This window comes from Sus scrofa, chromosome 1 (assembly GCF_000003025.6).
Source record: "Sus scrofa isolate TJ Tabasco breed Duroc chromosome 1, Sscrofa11.1, whole genome shotgun sequence".
NCBI classification, from domain to species: domain Eukaryota; kingdom Metazoa; phylum Chordata; class Mammalia; order Artiodactyla; family Suidae; genus Sus; species Sus scrofa.
Window position 1 is genome coordinate 117,479,628 of NC_010443.5, and position 15,415 is coordinate 117,495,042.

At 35.6% G+C, this 15,415-nt stretch overlaps 1 protein-coding gene across 10 annotated transcripts in view; it reads right to left on the bottom strand.

Moving 5' to 3' along the window:
• Window positions 1–15,415, bottom strand: part of UNC13C (unc-13 homolog C) — a 602,011-nt gene that overhangs the window by 316,513 nt on the left and 270,083 nt on the right. The window lies entirely within an intron of this gene.

Consider the following 15,415-nt stretch of genomic DNA (forward strand, 5'->3'; position numbering starts at 1 on the left):
ATTAATACAATTATATATTGTAATTAATTTAATATTAATTAAATGGTATAAATATGTACATATATAAAAAGAGGAAAGAGATGATGCTTCTGAATTTCTATTAGAAATAGCTCTTTTGGGAGTTCCCATTGTGGCTCAGCCAGAATAAACACAACCATTATCCATAAGGACAAAGGCTTGACCTCTGACCTTGCTCAGTGAGTTAAGGATCTGGTGTTGCTGCACGCTGTGGTATAGGTCACAGATGCACCTCGGACGCTGTGTTGCTGTGGCTGTGGCATAGGCTGGCAGCTGCAGCTCTGATTTGACCCCTAGCCTGGGAACCTCCATATGCTGTGGGTGCAGGAAAGAAGGAAGGAAGGAAGGAAAGAATAGCTTTTTTATTTTGTACCTGGTGGATACGCACTTTCCAAATGAATGCTCCTATTTATTTGATCAAGTTTCTTCATTAATTTGGTTTGTACTTTTCATTTTTATTGTGACATCAAGAGTTCACTCTGCCCTCATCCTTTCAATCGCCCATTAACAGTTACTTATTGAGCACCTACTAAAGTGCTGATACAGTGGAGGCTTAGTGTGGTTATATAATTCAACAAAAGAAACTCCTGCTTTTTAATGTCAAAATAAAATGTATATTAATAGATTTAGAACAAATGCAAATAATCAGTGCTATGTCCCTATAAAAATGCTTGTGATTTTGCTGAAGGGAATTTGAACCTCTCTGCGTTTCTCATTGATTCTATTTTTAAATTTTGTACTTAAGTTTTAAATTTGGAATAATGTTAGATGTACCAAAAATTTGCAAAGAGAGTACAGAGAGTTCCTCCATGTCCCCACCCAGATTCCCCTATTGTTAATGCCTTACATTACAAACACTGGTTCTATATTTTTCTCATAAAGATTTGCCAGTCCCTAATTTCTTTTTCTTCTCAAAAAAGCTATTTTTTGAGAATGTTTAAAAATAAACATTGCTTGCTTTTATTTCCAGATTTAAACTGTTAGCAACAGATAGTTTGACTCTAGTGGGAATTTTGCTTCAAGTCATGAGGGTTCTGCACTGGTTATTAGCCCATGGGTGGAGTATATGCGAATGTGGTGGACAGTCATCACCTCTGGATGCCCAGCCTTTCTAAGCCTTCACCTTCCATTTGGTCTACATCCCTCCTTAGGTTCCTCGTCTTAAGCTAGATAAAACACATTCTTAGATCCCTTAGTAGTTATGGTCCAGCTATTTGACTTGCATTCAACCAAGATTTGAACTCAAAATTGAGCAAGGAGGAGTTCCCATCGTGGCGCAGCGGAAAGGAATCCAACTAGGAACCATGAGGTTGCGGATTTCATCCCTGGCCTTGCTCAGTGGGTTAAGGATCTGGCATTGCTCTGAGCTGTAGCGTAGGTCATGGGTTAAGGATCTGGCATTGCTGTGAGCTGTAGCGTAGGTCATGGGTTAAGGATCTGGCACTGCTGTGAGCTGTAGTGCAGGTCGCAGACGTGGCTCAGATCCTGCGTTGCTTTGGCTGTGGCATAGGCCAGCAGCTGTAGCTCCAATTGGACCCTAGCCTGGGAACCTCCATATGCCACAGGTGCAGCCCTAAAAAGCAAAAATAAATAAATAAATAAATAAATAAATAAAATAAATTGAGCAACGTAAAGCAGTGGCTGTACTGTGGGGTATTGCTTTTTTGGCCATAGTGGTGGTGGTCTTTAGTACTTTGACATAGAGTCTCTGGTATTTAGTCCTCGGAGGAAAGTATTGATCAATGGCAGTAATCTTGTTTTCTACAAAGAAACTCCATAATATAACTGAACATTGTTTCTGCATAGTAGCTTTATAGGCTTTGACTCCTCCAAAAATTCTCGAGCAACCTAAGAATTTATCAAATACTTTTTTTTTCTATATAAGCTAATCAGAATAGACTCTTGTTTTGCAACAACTATAGTGATTAAAGTGATGACTTTTAAAGAATGAAGGTAGCTGCAATAAAAACTTAAAATGTGGCATTTACTCAGTAGAGATGAGGCCAGACAATGAAGATTTAATGACTTCAGGCTTAAAAGTCATTGCATTTTGAAATGCAACAGCAAAACAACTGGTCAAATCATTGCTTGCTGTATTTTATAACCATAACCACATTCCAACTGAAGTTTTTCTACTTGTGTGAATGATAAAGGTAAAAATCAGAATATTGTCACACACTTATTAAATTTTGTTGTTTTCAGAAATGTACTACAGTAGAGATGCACTCAAACTAGAACTAGACGGTCTCTAAGCAGAAGCGGAAGGGAGCTCAGCTATGCCAAAAAAAGGCTCACTCTGCTTGTGTCCTGCAATATAAAGTGGCTGAGAATATCATAATTTGGAAATTTACAGGGTTAAGAACAGCCAGATGCCTCTGTATACAAATAAAAATGTATGTATACAAGCAGAGTTTTCTAAGTATGACTTCAAAAATAGATACAATTGTTGCCCCAGGTCATTTTAAACACCTTCCTTTAGACTATCTTTAAGTGACAATGAAGGGGAATATAGTGGCAAAGGTCAGATTAGTGGTTTTGTATCCTGGCATGTTGTTTTGCAGGGGCTGAGGCCACATGCATTGGCTCAAGAGAGAGGAACTGGTCAGAACAAAGGAGCCAGCAGCAACAAGTTAAATTTTCCATAATTACATGGTTACTCATAAAAGTGTCTTGAAGCTCACCTCCCCAGAGGCCTGGTAAATTTGCCAAGGAATGGTACTTTCAAATATGCCTCGGGCTCAAGATAGCTGTATTAAAGAATTTTCTGGATTCTTGAATTCACTGCAATAGGAAGTTGACTCCAAGTAGAATCCCTTCCCAGCTAAGAAGACCATATACCTGAATTTCCTAGGATGGTCCCAGTTTATGGTTTTGGAAATATTCAATGCCTTTTAATTCTTTTCAAAGCCCTCTTTCATTTTCTTTTTTTTTTTTTTTTCCTTGGGGCCACACCTGTGGCATACAGAAGTTCCCAGGCTAGGGGCTGAATTGGAGCTGCAGCCAACAACCTACACCACAGCCACAGCAACACCAGATCCAAGCCATGTCTGCAACTTACATCACAGCTCAGCAGTGCCAGATCCTTAACCCACTGAGCAAGGCCAAGGATTGAACCTGCACTCTCATGGTTCAGGTTCACTACCACTGAGCCACAATGGGAACTCCATCTCTTTCATTTACTTTTATTGTACACAGTACCTGCTTAGAAATTATAGGCTCTTGCAGAAAATGAAATTGCCAGCAAGAGAAATATCTTTACATACAAGAGAAAAATCTATCATATATAATAAAAAGGTATACTCCCATCAATTCTTGCTCTACTAGATAATTTCCAAACTGGTTAATTAGCTAACAAAGACCTCCAATTTAGTTCACTGGCTTGTGAATTTGGCTTTTGAGAATAAGATATTTCACTGCACAAACTCTTGATAAATAAAGCAAGTACTGTTAGAGTCATTTGCCTTGTAGTTTTTTTTTAAACTAAAAATAATCTGCCTCTTAAAGAATAGTTTGTATGTTTAATTTTATATTTTTTTTCACTGTTAAATAGAGGAGTGGTTTTGTTTCCATGGGAATAAGTTATTTTATACTTTCCCAGATTAAAGCAAAGCATCTCCCCCTTCTGGACTCAGGATCATCCTATTTTGTGTGTTTGTGTTCTGTTTTATTTTTATTTTTGTTTTCAATTCACAGATACCCTATCTCTATAGAGCCAATTGCTATTTGGCCAATTTTCTTTTGGCAGCCGTCCAAATGACTAACTTCTTTATAATTATTTATTCCAAATTTGCAAATGGTCTCACTGAGAACATTTTTAGATTTAGAGTTTCTTGGATAGAGCCAAAATACATATCTCCTATAATAAAAACAAAACAAACAAAAAACAAAGGCAAAAAGCACATTAAAAAAGCCAAACAAAAACAAACCCAAACCGCACTCCTTACCCAAGTTATCAGAGTTTAACCCATTATGAAAAAGACTGCTTTACTGAGAAAGATGCTCATGAATTTCATAAAGTCGATAAAGCCTGATTTCAGTGGAATAACAAGTCCTTTGCTAAAGCAGTCATCCTCTGATGGGAAGTCATTACAATAGCAGTATATGAGCAAACAGTCATTTAAAAATGAGAACTATTATATAGTTCAGTTAGTTTTAATGAAGCAAATAAAATATATCTCACATGGCAACAATATCAGAAAGTTAACAGTAAGTGATGCTGACATTAAAAATCATATTCTTTAAGTTTTGTAAATTTCTAGCTATATATTTTAAGTGTAGACAATGAAATTTAATGCTATTGTACCAGATAGTGTAATAGACATGAGAGATATTAAACATATACAAATGTGTTTGTATATATATAAACAGAAAAAATATAAAAATGTATATTTATATACATATGAAATGACCTATAAGCATACATGTCAAAAATGTAGGTGATAAAATGGTAAAAATTTTAATTTTATTATTTATGTTTTCCTGGTACAATCAACAAAATTGTATTTTAAAATATCTAGTAATTGTAAATAATCTCATTTCAACTCAAGTGGAAGACAGAGCATCGATTGAGAAAATCAGCAGCCAAAAACCTGCAAGAGTCATCCTGAGGCAAAGCAGCAGCAGCCTTTCAAACAGTAATTAAATTCTCTAGTTACAGCTTAATTCCGTAAACTCTGACCCATCAAATGGAAATATGTGAGACATTTGACGTGCACATTTCTGCTCAGTGATTTATTATGAATTATGTAACCCACTTCCATCACAGTGTTGGTATCTCATTTGTTAGTGAATCAAGATCTCGAAGCCTATTATCTTCTAATTGTATTACAAAAGAGAGAAGAACTCTAAGTTCAAAACCCAGTGACACTGCACTGTGACTTCTCACCTGCATTTACCAAGGACAGTTTACCTATGGGAATTACAAAAAAATGTACTTTTTTTCAACTTTTTTGAGATTTTTCTATTTAGTAGTCGGATATTATATGTAGATCCATTCTATTAATCAATGACATGGAAGACAATAAAAATAACAATCAATGAATTATATTATTAGAGGCACTTCTGAAAAGGAAAAAGAGCTCAAGAAGAATTCATACACTGACATTTAAAGATTGGTGGAAGGAAACCCTAATATTGTGACAGAGAAGAGAACCAAAGGGCAAAGTATGATATTATAAGAGACACCCATTTCTCTGCCCCAACTTCTAGCCTCACTTTTTTAATTTTAATTTTAATTTTTTTTTAAGGCTGCATGTGTGGCATATGGAAGTTCCCAGGCTAAGGGTTGAATCAGAACTGCAGGTGCCAGACTACACCACAGCCATAGCCCTGCCAGATCCAAGCACCAACTGCAACCTAAACCACAGCTCACTGCAATACCAGATCCTTAACGCACTGAGTGGGACCAGGGATTGAATCTGCATCCTCATGGATACTAACTGGGTTCATTACTGCTGAGCCACAATGGGAACTCCCAGTCCCATTTTTTTTTAATATCTAATATTTTTTCACCAGTATTAATGTTGCAGATAAACTTGTTTTAATAGATGTTTTGAGAATTATTCAATATTAAATATAAAATATTAACATAATAATCTAAGAAACGTGTTTGTTTACAAAGAGACTTTAGTGTTCATTTTTCTGTGAGAAGAGGGACCACATAGAAAGAGAGACACTAGAAAATAGGAAGCTCAAGCAACAGAAATAAGAACAAAAATAAACCAATGGGACCTAAGCAATCTTATAAGATTTTGCACAGCAAAGGAAACCAAAAAGAAAACAAAAAGACAACTTTCAGAATGGGAGAAAAGAGTTTCCAATGATGCAACTGACAAGGGCTTAATCTCTAAAATATACAAGCAACTTATACAACTCAACAGCAAAAATGCCAACTACCCAAATGAAAAATTGGCAAAGGACCTGAAGAGACCTTTCTCCAAGGAAGATATACAGATGGCCAGCAAACACATGAAAAAATGCTCAACATCACTGATCATTAGAGAAATGCAAATCAAAACTACCACGAGATACCACCTCACACCAGTCAGAATGACCATCATTAATAAATCCACAAATAACAAATGCTGGAGGGGTGTGGAGGAAAGGGAACCCTCCTGCACTGTTGGTGGGAATGTAAGCTGGTACAACCACTCTGGAGATCAGAATGGAGATAACCTTAGAAATCTATACATAGAACTACCATATGACCCAGCAATCCCACTCTTGGGCATATATCCAGAAAAAACTTTCCTTGAAAAAGACACATGCACCTGCATGTTCATTGCAGCACTATTCACCATAGCCAAGACATAGAAACAACCCAAATGTCCATTGACAGATGATTGGATTAGGAAGAAGTGGTATATATACACAATGGAATACTACTCAGCCATTAAAAAGAACAAAATAATGCCATTTGCAGCAACATGGATGGAACTAGAGACTCTCATACTGAGTGAAATGAGTCAGAAAGAGAACGACAAATACCATATGATATCACTTATATCTGGAATCTAATATAAGGCACAAATGAATCTTTCCACAGAAAAGAAAATCATGGACTTGAAGAATAGACTTGTGGTTTCCAAGGGGGAGAAGGAGGGAGGGGGATGGATTGGGAGCTTGGGGTTAATAGATACAAACTATTGCCTTTGGAATGGATTAGCAATGAGATCCTGCTGTGTGGCACTGGGAACTATGTCTAGTCACTTATGATGGAGCATGATAATGTGAGAAAATAGAATTTGTACATGTATGTGTAACTGGGCCACCATGCTGTACAGTAGAAAAAAATTGTATTGGGGAAATTACAATTTTAAAAAAATTTAAAAAATTAAATTCATGTATACTGATATAATAAAATTTTATTCAACTATTAAAAATTGTTTTAGATGAAGATTTATTTATTTCAGGGCTCTCTAATATATACCATATATAGATAGATAGATAGATATTTATGAAAACATAACATTGTTGAAGTTACTGTAGATTTCTAATAATTTTTTCTTTTTAACTCTTAAAAAATGTTTAAGTATACAGTATTGTTGACTACAGGTACAAAGTTCATAGCATATCTCTAGAACTTCTCTTGCTCAATGAAATCCCTTTGCCTACTGATTGGTAACTCTCCATTTCTCCCTCCCTCCAGTCCCTGGAAACCACCCTTCTAATCTTTGATTATGTGAATATGACTTTCAGATATTTCATACAGGTGGAATAATACAGTGCTTGTCTTTCTGTGACTGGCTTAGCATAACACCCTCAAGGTTCATCCACACTGTCTCTTATTTCTTTTGTAAGGGTGAATATTATCCCATTGTATGTGTATATCACATTTCTTTACTCATCTACCTGTCACTGGACATGTAGATTTTTTCTACATCTTGGCTGTTGTGAATAACGCTGCAATGAACTTGGAATTGCAACAATCTCTGAGATTATGATTTCAATTATTTTGGATAAATACCCAGAAGTGGGATTGCTGGATCTATTTTCAGTTTTTTGAGTAAACTCCATACTGTTGTCCATAGTGATTGCACCATTCTGCATCCCCACCAACAACCATTCTGCATCCCCACCAACAATGTACAAAGGTTCACACAATGGGGAAACATAGGTAAGAACTAGAACCACAGAGGAAGTTCCCATCTAAAAGGAGCTTGAATCAAGAGGGAGATCCAGACATTATTTGTGATGCTGTCCAAGGCACAGAGAAGGAAAAAAAAAAAAAAATTCTGGTTTCTCCCATGCTTCCACCTTTGATCTTACTACAGTGCTTCCTCATGGCCAAACTTTGTGGGCCAGGGAAAGGTAACCTTTAGAGTTCAATTTTCTTTGAGATAAAGAGCACACCAAAGAAATTTCAGGGAGTACGTGGAATAGCAAACAGGTAAATGACCACTGCATGCGCTGAACCCATGTATAAAATGCCATAAAGAAACATGTAATGACGCTATACACTTAGCTTGAAGTATTTCTTTGGTTCCCTTTCTTACTTCTTTAAGCATCTGTCCTTCCCTGAGTGGTCTAAATATTTGCATCTTCATAGATATAACTCTTCTTTGATCTAAAAGCAATTTCTAGATTTATCATTCAGCTTCCTTATTTCAGGAAAGAAAACTGATAGAGAATAAGAACCATTTTTGCACTAGCTAACACGATGAGTGATTTTGAAAGAAAACTATGGGTATAAAATGCTTTGAAAAATAATAATGCTTCATAAATGGAAACAATTTTATTATCATTAATGTTATTGAGTTACTCTGATTAAGTATATGGATGCTTTAAAACATTTTTTTTTTCCAAAAGATGAGCACCATTCTAACAATTTCCACTGCAATGGGCACAATTCATGTTACATATTTGTATTCAGTGCTCTACCTGACTCATTGAATGTCACTGTCAATATTTTAATGGAAAGATACTGCTCAGTGTTAGTGTTTATTAAAAGGTTTGATACATTATCTATATACTTGTACTTAATTTGAATTGTTACAAATGTGGGATGATGATCTACATACCATTTAGCGTATTCACTTTTTAAATTTAATATACTTTGTGCATCCTGACATATACACAGGTGCATCATTCCTTTTAAGGATTACGTGATATATTCCATTATATGGCTGTGTCCTAATTAAACTCATCCCTGGTTGATTGTAGGTGGGCATTTAGGTGGTTTCCAGTGTACTGCTGCAGTGCTATACAGAACATCTTGTATGTTTATCTTTGTGTACTTGTAAGAAAATATTTTGGTCTGACAAAATATTAAAAATGGATTTTTTAGATTTGAAGTTATGTCAATTACATATACATCTGTATAGATACACACACACATGCATGACTAAAATATCCTGCAGAAAGCACGTATGGACTTGTGCTTGTATACCTACATTCTAATTCACACTTAGGATTAGCACTTTTCAATCTTTGCTAATCAGAAAGGTGAAATACACCTTTTCATATTATACTGACCTGTCATATTATATTGACTTTTAAATATGTATATGCAATATTTGTGCAATATGTTCCTCTTTCCCACACCAGTCCAACTGAAAAGGAGAAAAACAAAAACTAATGAAAAGTGCCTACCCCCACTGGATATCAAAGACAACTCTTAATAGCTTATGATTATTTCTTGCTAGAGAAAAAGGGTTACATAGCCAGAGTTTATCCTTGGCGAGGGAAGAAAATGAATCTGCAGGCATTTTTATAGGCACTTAAGTTGCCTTTCTCTTGGATTCTCTCCTTCATTCTTTTTCTAGAAAAAAAACAAAAACAAACAAACAAAAAACCAGCTGCTACTCTCCCAAGAAATTCTGAAGCAATAATGGAAATAGCAGCAAGCTGCAGTTGTATCGGTTACCTGACCAGGCCTTATCTGAACACCACACTTGAGTCAGAAGCAGCAATCATAAAGGTAATTGTTATGAACTAACATCCCACTCATTCCAGACATCAGCAACAGAGCCAGGCTTATGGGAAACTTCTACAGTTATCACCAAGTAATTGCTAAGGAAGAGAAGAAACATTAGAAAATCCTACTTTCTGATTAACTTTTCCACTTAAATCTAAGCTTCAACCAATCATCTGGAATGGCACAATTGTGCCTATCTAAGAATTCATAAATGGTAATGTTGGTTATACTTCAGACCTCTCTGGACTCTTTTGCTGTATGTTATGGAAAATAAAAAGAGATGGGATTCAAATAGGAAAAAAAAACAAAACAAAAAACTAAGTCACTACACAAACATAAAAAAAAACAAAAACACTTGACAGCACCTGTGATATTTTGGCATTGGTGCCCATCTACCCTTTATCATTAAAATGCAAACACAAGTGTCTTGAAAATAAAGAGTTTAATCAACATAATTATGAATATTTCACAAAAAAATTTAGATTAAAAAATCTATTTGGATGTTTTGAAACTTCAAAAAAACTCTGATTTGATCAACTCTAAATGCTTAAGTTAAAAAGATACAAGTATATCTTTGTGTCTTTTTTGTATACATAAATATGTACTATCCTCCAGATGATTTAAAGGTATTAAGTTCTTATTTTGGCTCAGTGGGATAAGAATCTGACATGGTGTCCATGAGGATGCATATTTCATCCCTGGCCTCACTCAGTGGGTGAAGGATCTGGCATTTCAGCAAGCTGTGGAGTAGGCTGCAGATGCAGCTCGGATCCAGTGTTGCCATGTCTGTGGTGTAGGCCTGAAGTTGCAGCTCTGATTTGATCCCTAGCCTGGGAACATCCATAGGCTACAGGTGCATCCATAAAAAATAAAAATAAAAAAATAAAAATAAAGGTTTGACTGATTATTCAGATAATTAATTTTAATAGAAGATATTAAAGTTGAACCATATGAAACTGCTATTATTATAGGTCAAAAGAGTTAACTATCAGTAATTTCATATAACTAGTTCCATGTAACAAAATTTTGCCTATATCCTAATTGAAAATCTAGTTTGTACTTGGCAATTACAAGAAATCAATTACATAAAAAAACTGATACATTCACAAAATCAAGCCTGATTATTAATAAAGATACTGAAGAAATCAGTGGTGGTGGCATGAGAGGGCAAATAAAGAAAAGTCAAAAGTAACAAAGATCTTCAAGATTTACTAAACTGGACTCATTTGAGAATGGCATTGATCTTAGAGGGGATCACTTAGACATTATCTTGAAATGCTTCTTAAGATACTTAGCCCCTTTTCAGAGGACGTCCCTGCCCCTCCCCACCAAAAAAAAAAAAAAGAAAGAAAGAAAGAAAGAAAATGGACTCATTTTATCTAGTCAAGAACGTGTAAAGATTTTTAAGCCCATTGAGAATATCATCCTGAGGTTTGACCGTAAAGTGGGTAACCATCAAAACTGGTTGTTAAAGAATTTCTTGGTGTCCTAGGAAGGTAAAATCCGTATTTATCAGGGAAAGTAGATAAAGAGGATAAGATTTTAACTAGCAGGTGAAAAGAATTCTGACATTAAAAAAAGAGGGGAGGCACAGTAAAAAAATGCCAGGCCAAAATATCAGATGTCAAAGGTCAAGGCCAGATGGTCATTAAATGTAAGGAATGTCAGCCAGGTGGGTAGATATCATTCACCTAAGAGCTATTGCTGAGTGGAAAGCTGCATGTTGCACTGATCCCCTTTCCACAAATACAAAGTCTTAAAGAGGGACTATTTCCATTTGCCCAGTGGCTACTATCTGTACTTAAAGTGTACCTCATTCTAGAGTAATCCCTGACCTCTGAGATCTCCTGGAAAGCTGGTGTAGAAAAGCATCAGCAACTTAACTTTCTTCCAATTTACCATTTTCTTTACAACTTTTCTCCTGTGTTACAAAATAGTTTGGGTTTGAGTCATTTAGTTTCATTTCGCTATTTGTAACTGAATATTCAACTGAAAAATAAAACTGGACTCGTCATTTCAACTCCGTGTTGGAACAAAGGTATAAACAATACCTTAAGATTAAGCATTTAACTAAGCATGCTTTCTATCATTTTAAATATGGCCCTTACATTAGCTGCATTACAAAAATAAAGTTGGTGTCACCTTTTCTGACGGAAATTTCCCAAAACATGAACTTAATTATTTGGTAATAGTAAAGTTTCATAAAGTAGTAAACCCATGATGTCAGAAAGAGCCCTAGATATCATCTTGAGATTTAACAATTTTTTTTTCAATGCTCTGAAAAAAAAACAAAAACAAAAACAGTTCTTCAAATAAGTTTCTCCCCTTTATTGACCCTTCAAGTCCAACTCTAATCAAAAGAACCATCAAAGTTTATTAGGAAGAAACATAAAACTGCAAGGAAAAAACATGTCATAAAAAATTAAAGGCATTGGTAAGGTTTCATCAGTCAAGGAATCATACTGGTGATTCTAATAAAAAAGTAAATGTCTGAGTTCACCAAATAATGGTCAAAGAGCATACACAGAGAAGAAAGACTAGCCTTTGGAATTTCTTGGGGAAAATATCATTGAAGGGACAGGAAAGAAGGAAAAATAAAGGTGAAGCAATAATGCAAATAAACAAAATAATGTTTATAAAAGATATGATCATTGATAAGAAATTAACTTTATGAATTATCATTTGGAAATAATTAAGCATATTTTTAGGCTTGCTTTGAATCCAACATTATTTAAGCTCCTTGCCTTTAAAGTACTCAAAACTTAAGTTGGAAAATGACGCTAACATATATAAAAGACATGAAAATCATTATGGAGTATATCAAAAGCAATCTAAGGTTTATACAACTAATTAATGGGGGAAAAGGTCAATTTAAGTTGATATGCCTAAGATGACCCATTACTTTAATTTTGAGTCATACATTTTATACATAAATCAATGAGAAAGCTGTGAAAAAAAAATCAACAACCTTACGTACAAATTAGTCTTTCCTTAAGCCTGGAGTAAGAGAGTCAAGCTCTTAGGAAATAAAGGCAGAATCTGGGATTTTGGCTCTACTACCTATAACTTCAGGAAAGCCTAAGACTCAATTTTCTTAGACTGTGACTGTGAGGACATAAATGCCTATCACTCTTGGTTCTTCTAGGATTTAAATAATGTTAGATGTGTAGAAGAACACCATACATGCTAAACTACCAGAACACAAAGGATGGTGGTGAAGGGGGGCATTGACATCATCATCATCGAAGCAGATCAATACAGATCTTCCTCAACTAATGATGGAGCTGTGTCTCAATAAACCCACCGTAAGTTGAAAATGTTATGTTGAAATGCATTTAATGTACCTAACCTACCAAATATCATGGCTAAGTTTAGTCTACCTTCAATGTGCTCAGGACACTTAAAATTAAACGAAAGTTGGGAAAAATTACTCTAAGACAAAGCCCACTTTATATTAAAGTATCAACAGAGTGCTTGTTTGGGTACAGAATGGTGGTAAGTGTACTGGCTGTTCAGCTTCAGGACTGTATGGCTGACCAGGCATTTAGGCTCATTGCCTCTGTCCAGCACCATGAGTATCATACTGCATGTCGCTAGCCCGAGAAAGTATCAAAATGTAAAATATGAAGTACAATTTCTACTTAATGCATATCGCTTCTGCACCACAGTAAAGTAAAAAATGGTAAGTTGAAATATTGTAGGTTGGAGACCATATATGTTACCTTGAATTTATAGAGTGTGCATGCATAATTATGAAGCACTGACTGTTAAAAGTGATGAAATTAATTTTTTCAGAAGTTTTATTATGTAGCAGTTTTTATTTAACAGAGGCATAACTGACATACAAGTAACTGCAGCTATTTAAAATGTAAAATTCATTAGGTCTTGGCATCTGTATTCAGCCATGTAACCACCAACACCACAATCAATATAACTGACATATCCATCACCTCCACAAGTTTTCTTGGACATTTTTACAATCACTTTCTCCTATTCTTTCTCTTTCTAACTGCCCCCCTCAAGACGACACCGTATTTGGTATCTTGCATTATTAATCTGGTATTAGTCTGCATTCTGTATTTTTAAAATTTCATATAAAGGGAATTATATTGCACATAGTCTTTTTTTTCCCAAGTTCTTTCACTCAGTATAATTATTTTGAGATCTAACCAAGTTGCTGTCTATATACTAAGAAAATTCATTCCTTTTTGTTACCACATAGTATTTCAGTCAATACGTATGGCACAACTTGTATATCTAATCACTTAATGATGAATGTTTGGGTTTTCAGTCTTGAGCTGTTGCAAAGAAAGCAGCTATGAATATTTGTGAACAGCTCCTCATAGAGGCACGTGCTTTCAAGAAATAAACTGTTTTCCAATGTGGTTGTACTGTTTTATATTCTTACTGGCAATGAAGTGGAGTTTCAGTTCTTCCTGACCTGAAATTGTGTGGTTTATTGACTATGAATCAGTTCTTTTTCATGACCTTAAGTCCGGACATTGAATTCAGTCCAAATATTTTTCCACTTCTTTTTCCTTTCCCCTCTTTATTACAAAACCCATAAGTTCTGGTATGAATCATTCATAAAGTAGGTGCTATTCTATTGGCTCTGCTGTCTGTGGTTGGGTAAAGGCTCAACCCCATTTACTAAATGAGAGGCAGTACTGGTTATTTATATCCCCATGTTGCCAGGCATATTCACAATGTAGACAATGATTAGTAAACACATTTGTAACCCCATCAAGTGTGACTAAACTCCTTCTTGCTTTAGACAATTGTGGGACTATCTTCTTGACAAATGACTTCCTGATGCTGATACCATCGTTGCAAGCCAACTCAGACAACTGAGGAAATGGCTCCCTTCCCACGTAGCCCAGAAGCCTGCGCCAGGAATCCAAGCAATAAATCAAATCCTTGATTATATTCAGGTTGTCATTTTAAAATATTAACCTGCCATGCTCTAATGACATTTTTACCTAATTGTAGCATTTAAATGCTATCTCCTATGAAGCTTATCTTATACTTAATTCATACTCAGCCCTGGACTGAGCAGCACATGGTATGGTGGAGAGCTATGGGCTGGAGGCAATCTGTGTGCCATCTCCTCTGAGTAACGGTGAATTGAACATAGGTGTCATATACGTCAAAGGACTCAGGCAATCATGCCTCTATAAACAGCATTATGAGTCCCCCGTGCTTATGTGTTAAAAGAGCTTTCATGTATATTACCTCAAAATAACTTTATTGAGTTGAGGTGGGGGAATAATTTTTGTGTACAATGCCCATTGAGATTCAAAGAGATTAAAGGGTTTCCTGGAAATCAAAAAGCATGGTGGATCCAGAACAGTTCTGAAACACAGGTTTATAAAGTTGAAGATCAGATAGTATTTTTGGCATAATATGAAGTCTAGTCAGCACTTTCCATGGACCCAGTAAAGTGCTCTGCATCTAAAGGACTCTCAGGAAATGTGGGTAGAATTTAAGCACCCCATTAAGCAAGTGAAGCTGGTTGTTTGGTCAGTACATGAGTAGAACGTTCAAGCACACTGCCATTGCTCTTCAATACCACCATAAATAAATGAATACACATTTGCATTATAACCGCAGGCGCTTGTATTGACTAGACTTTCTGTTATTAAGATAGCTCTTTACTCCAGCTAACTCATGTCTGCTACTACCCCTCTAGGAGGCAGTCAGTATTAAATTTTGTTTTTATTTCATATGTTAGCAAAAATGAGGCACCAAAGATCAGCTATTGAGTTCTGGAGAGGGCATAGTAGCAACCTACACATAAATGTAAGTTTCCTAGCTACAAAATTTCTTAATCAAATGGGCAGAATATACTTCCAGTTTCTCTCCACTGGGACCCACGGGGAGAAACTTAACCTTTTTCCCCTGAGGGAATGGTTTGCGATAAGCATACATTTCATTAACAGTAGCATAGGAAAATAAAATCAAATGCCATAATCAATTATGAAA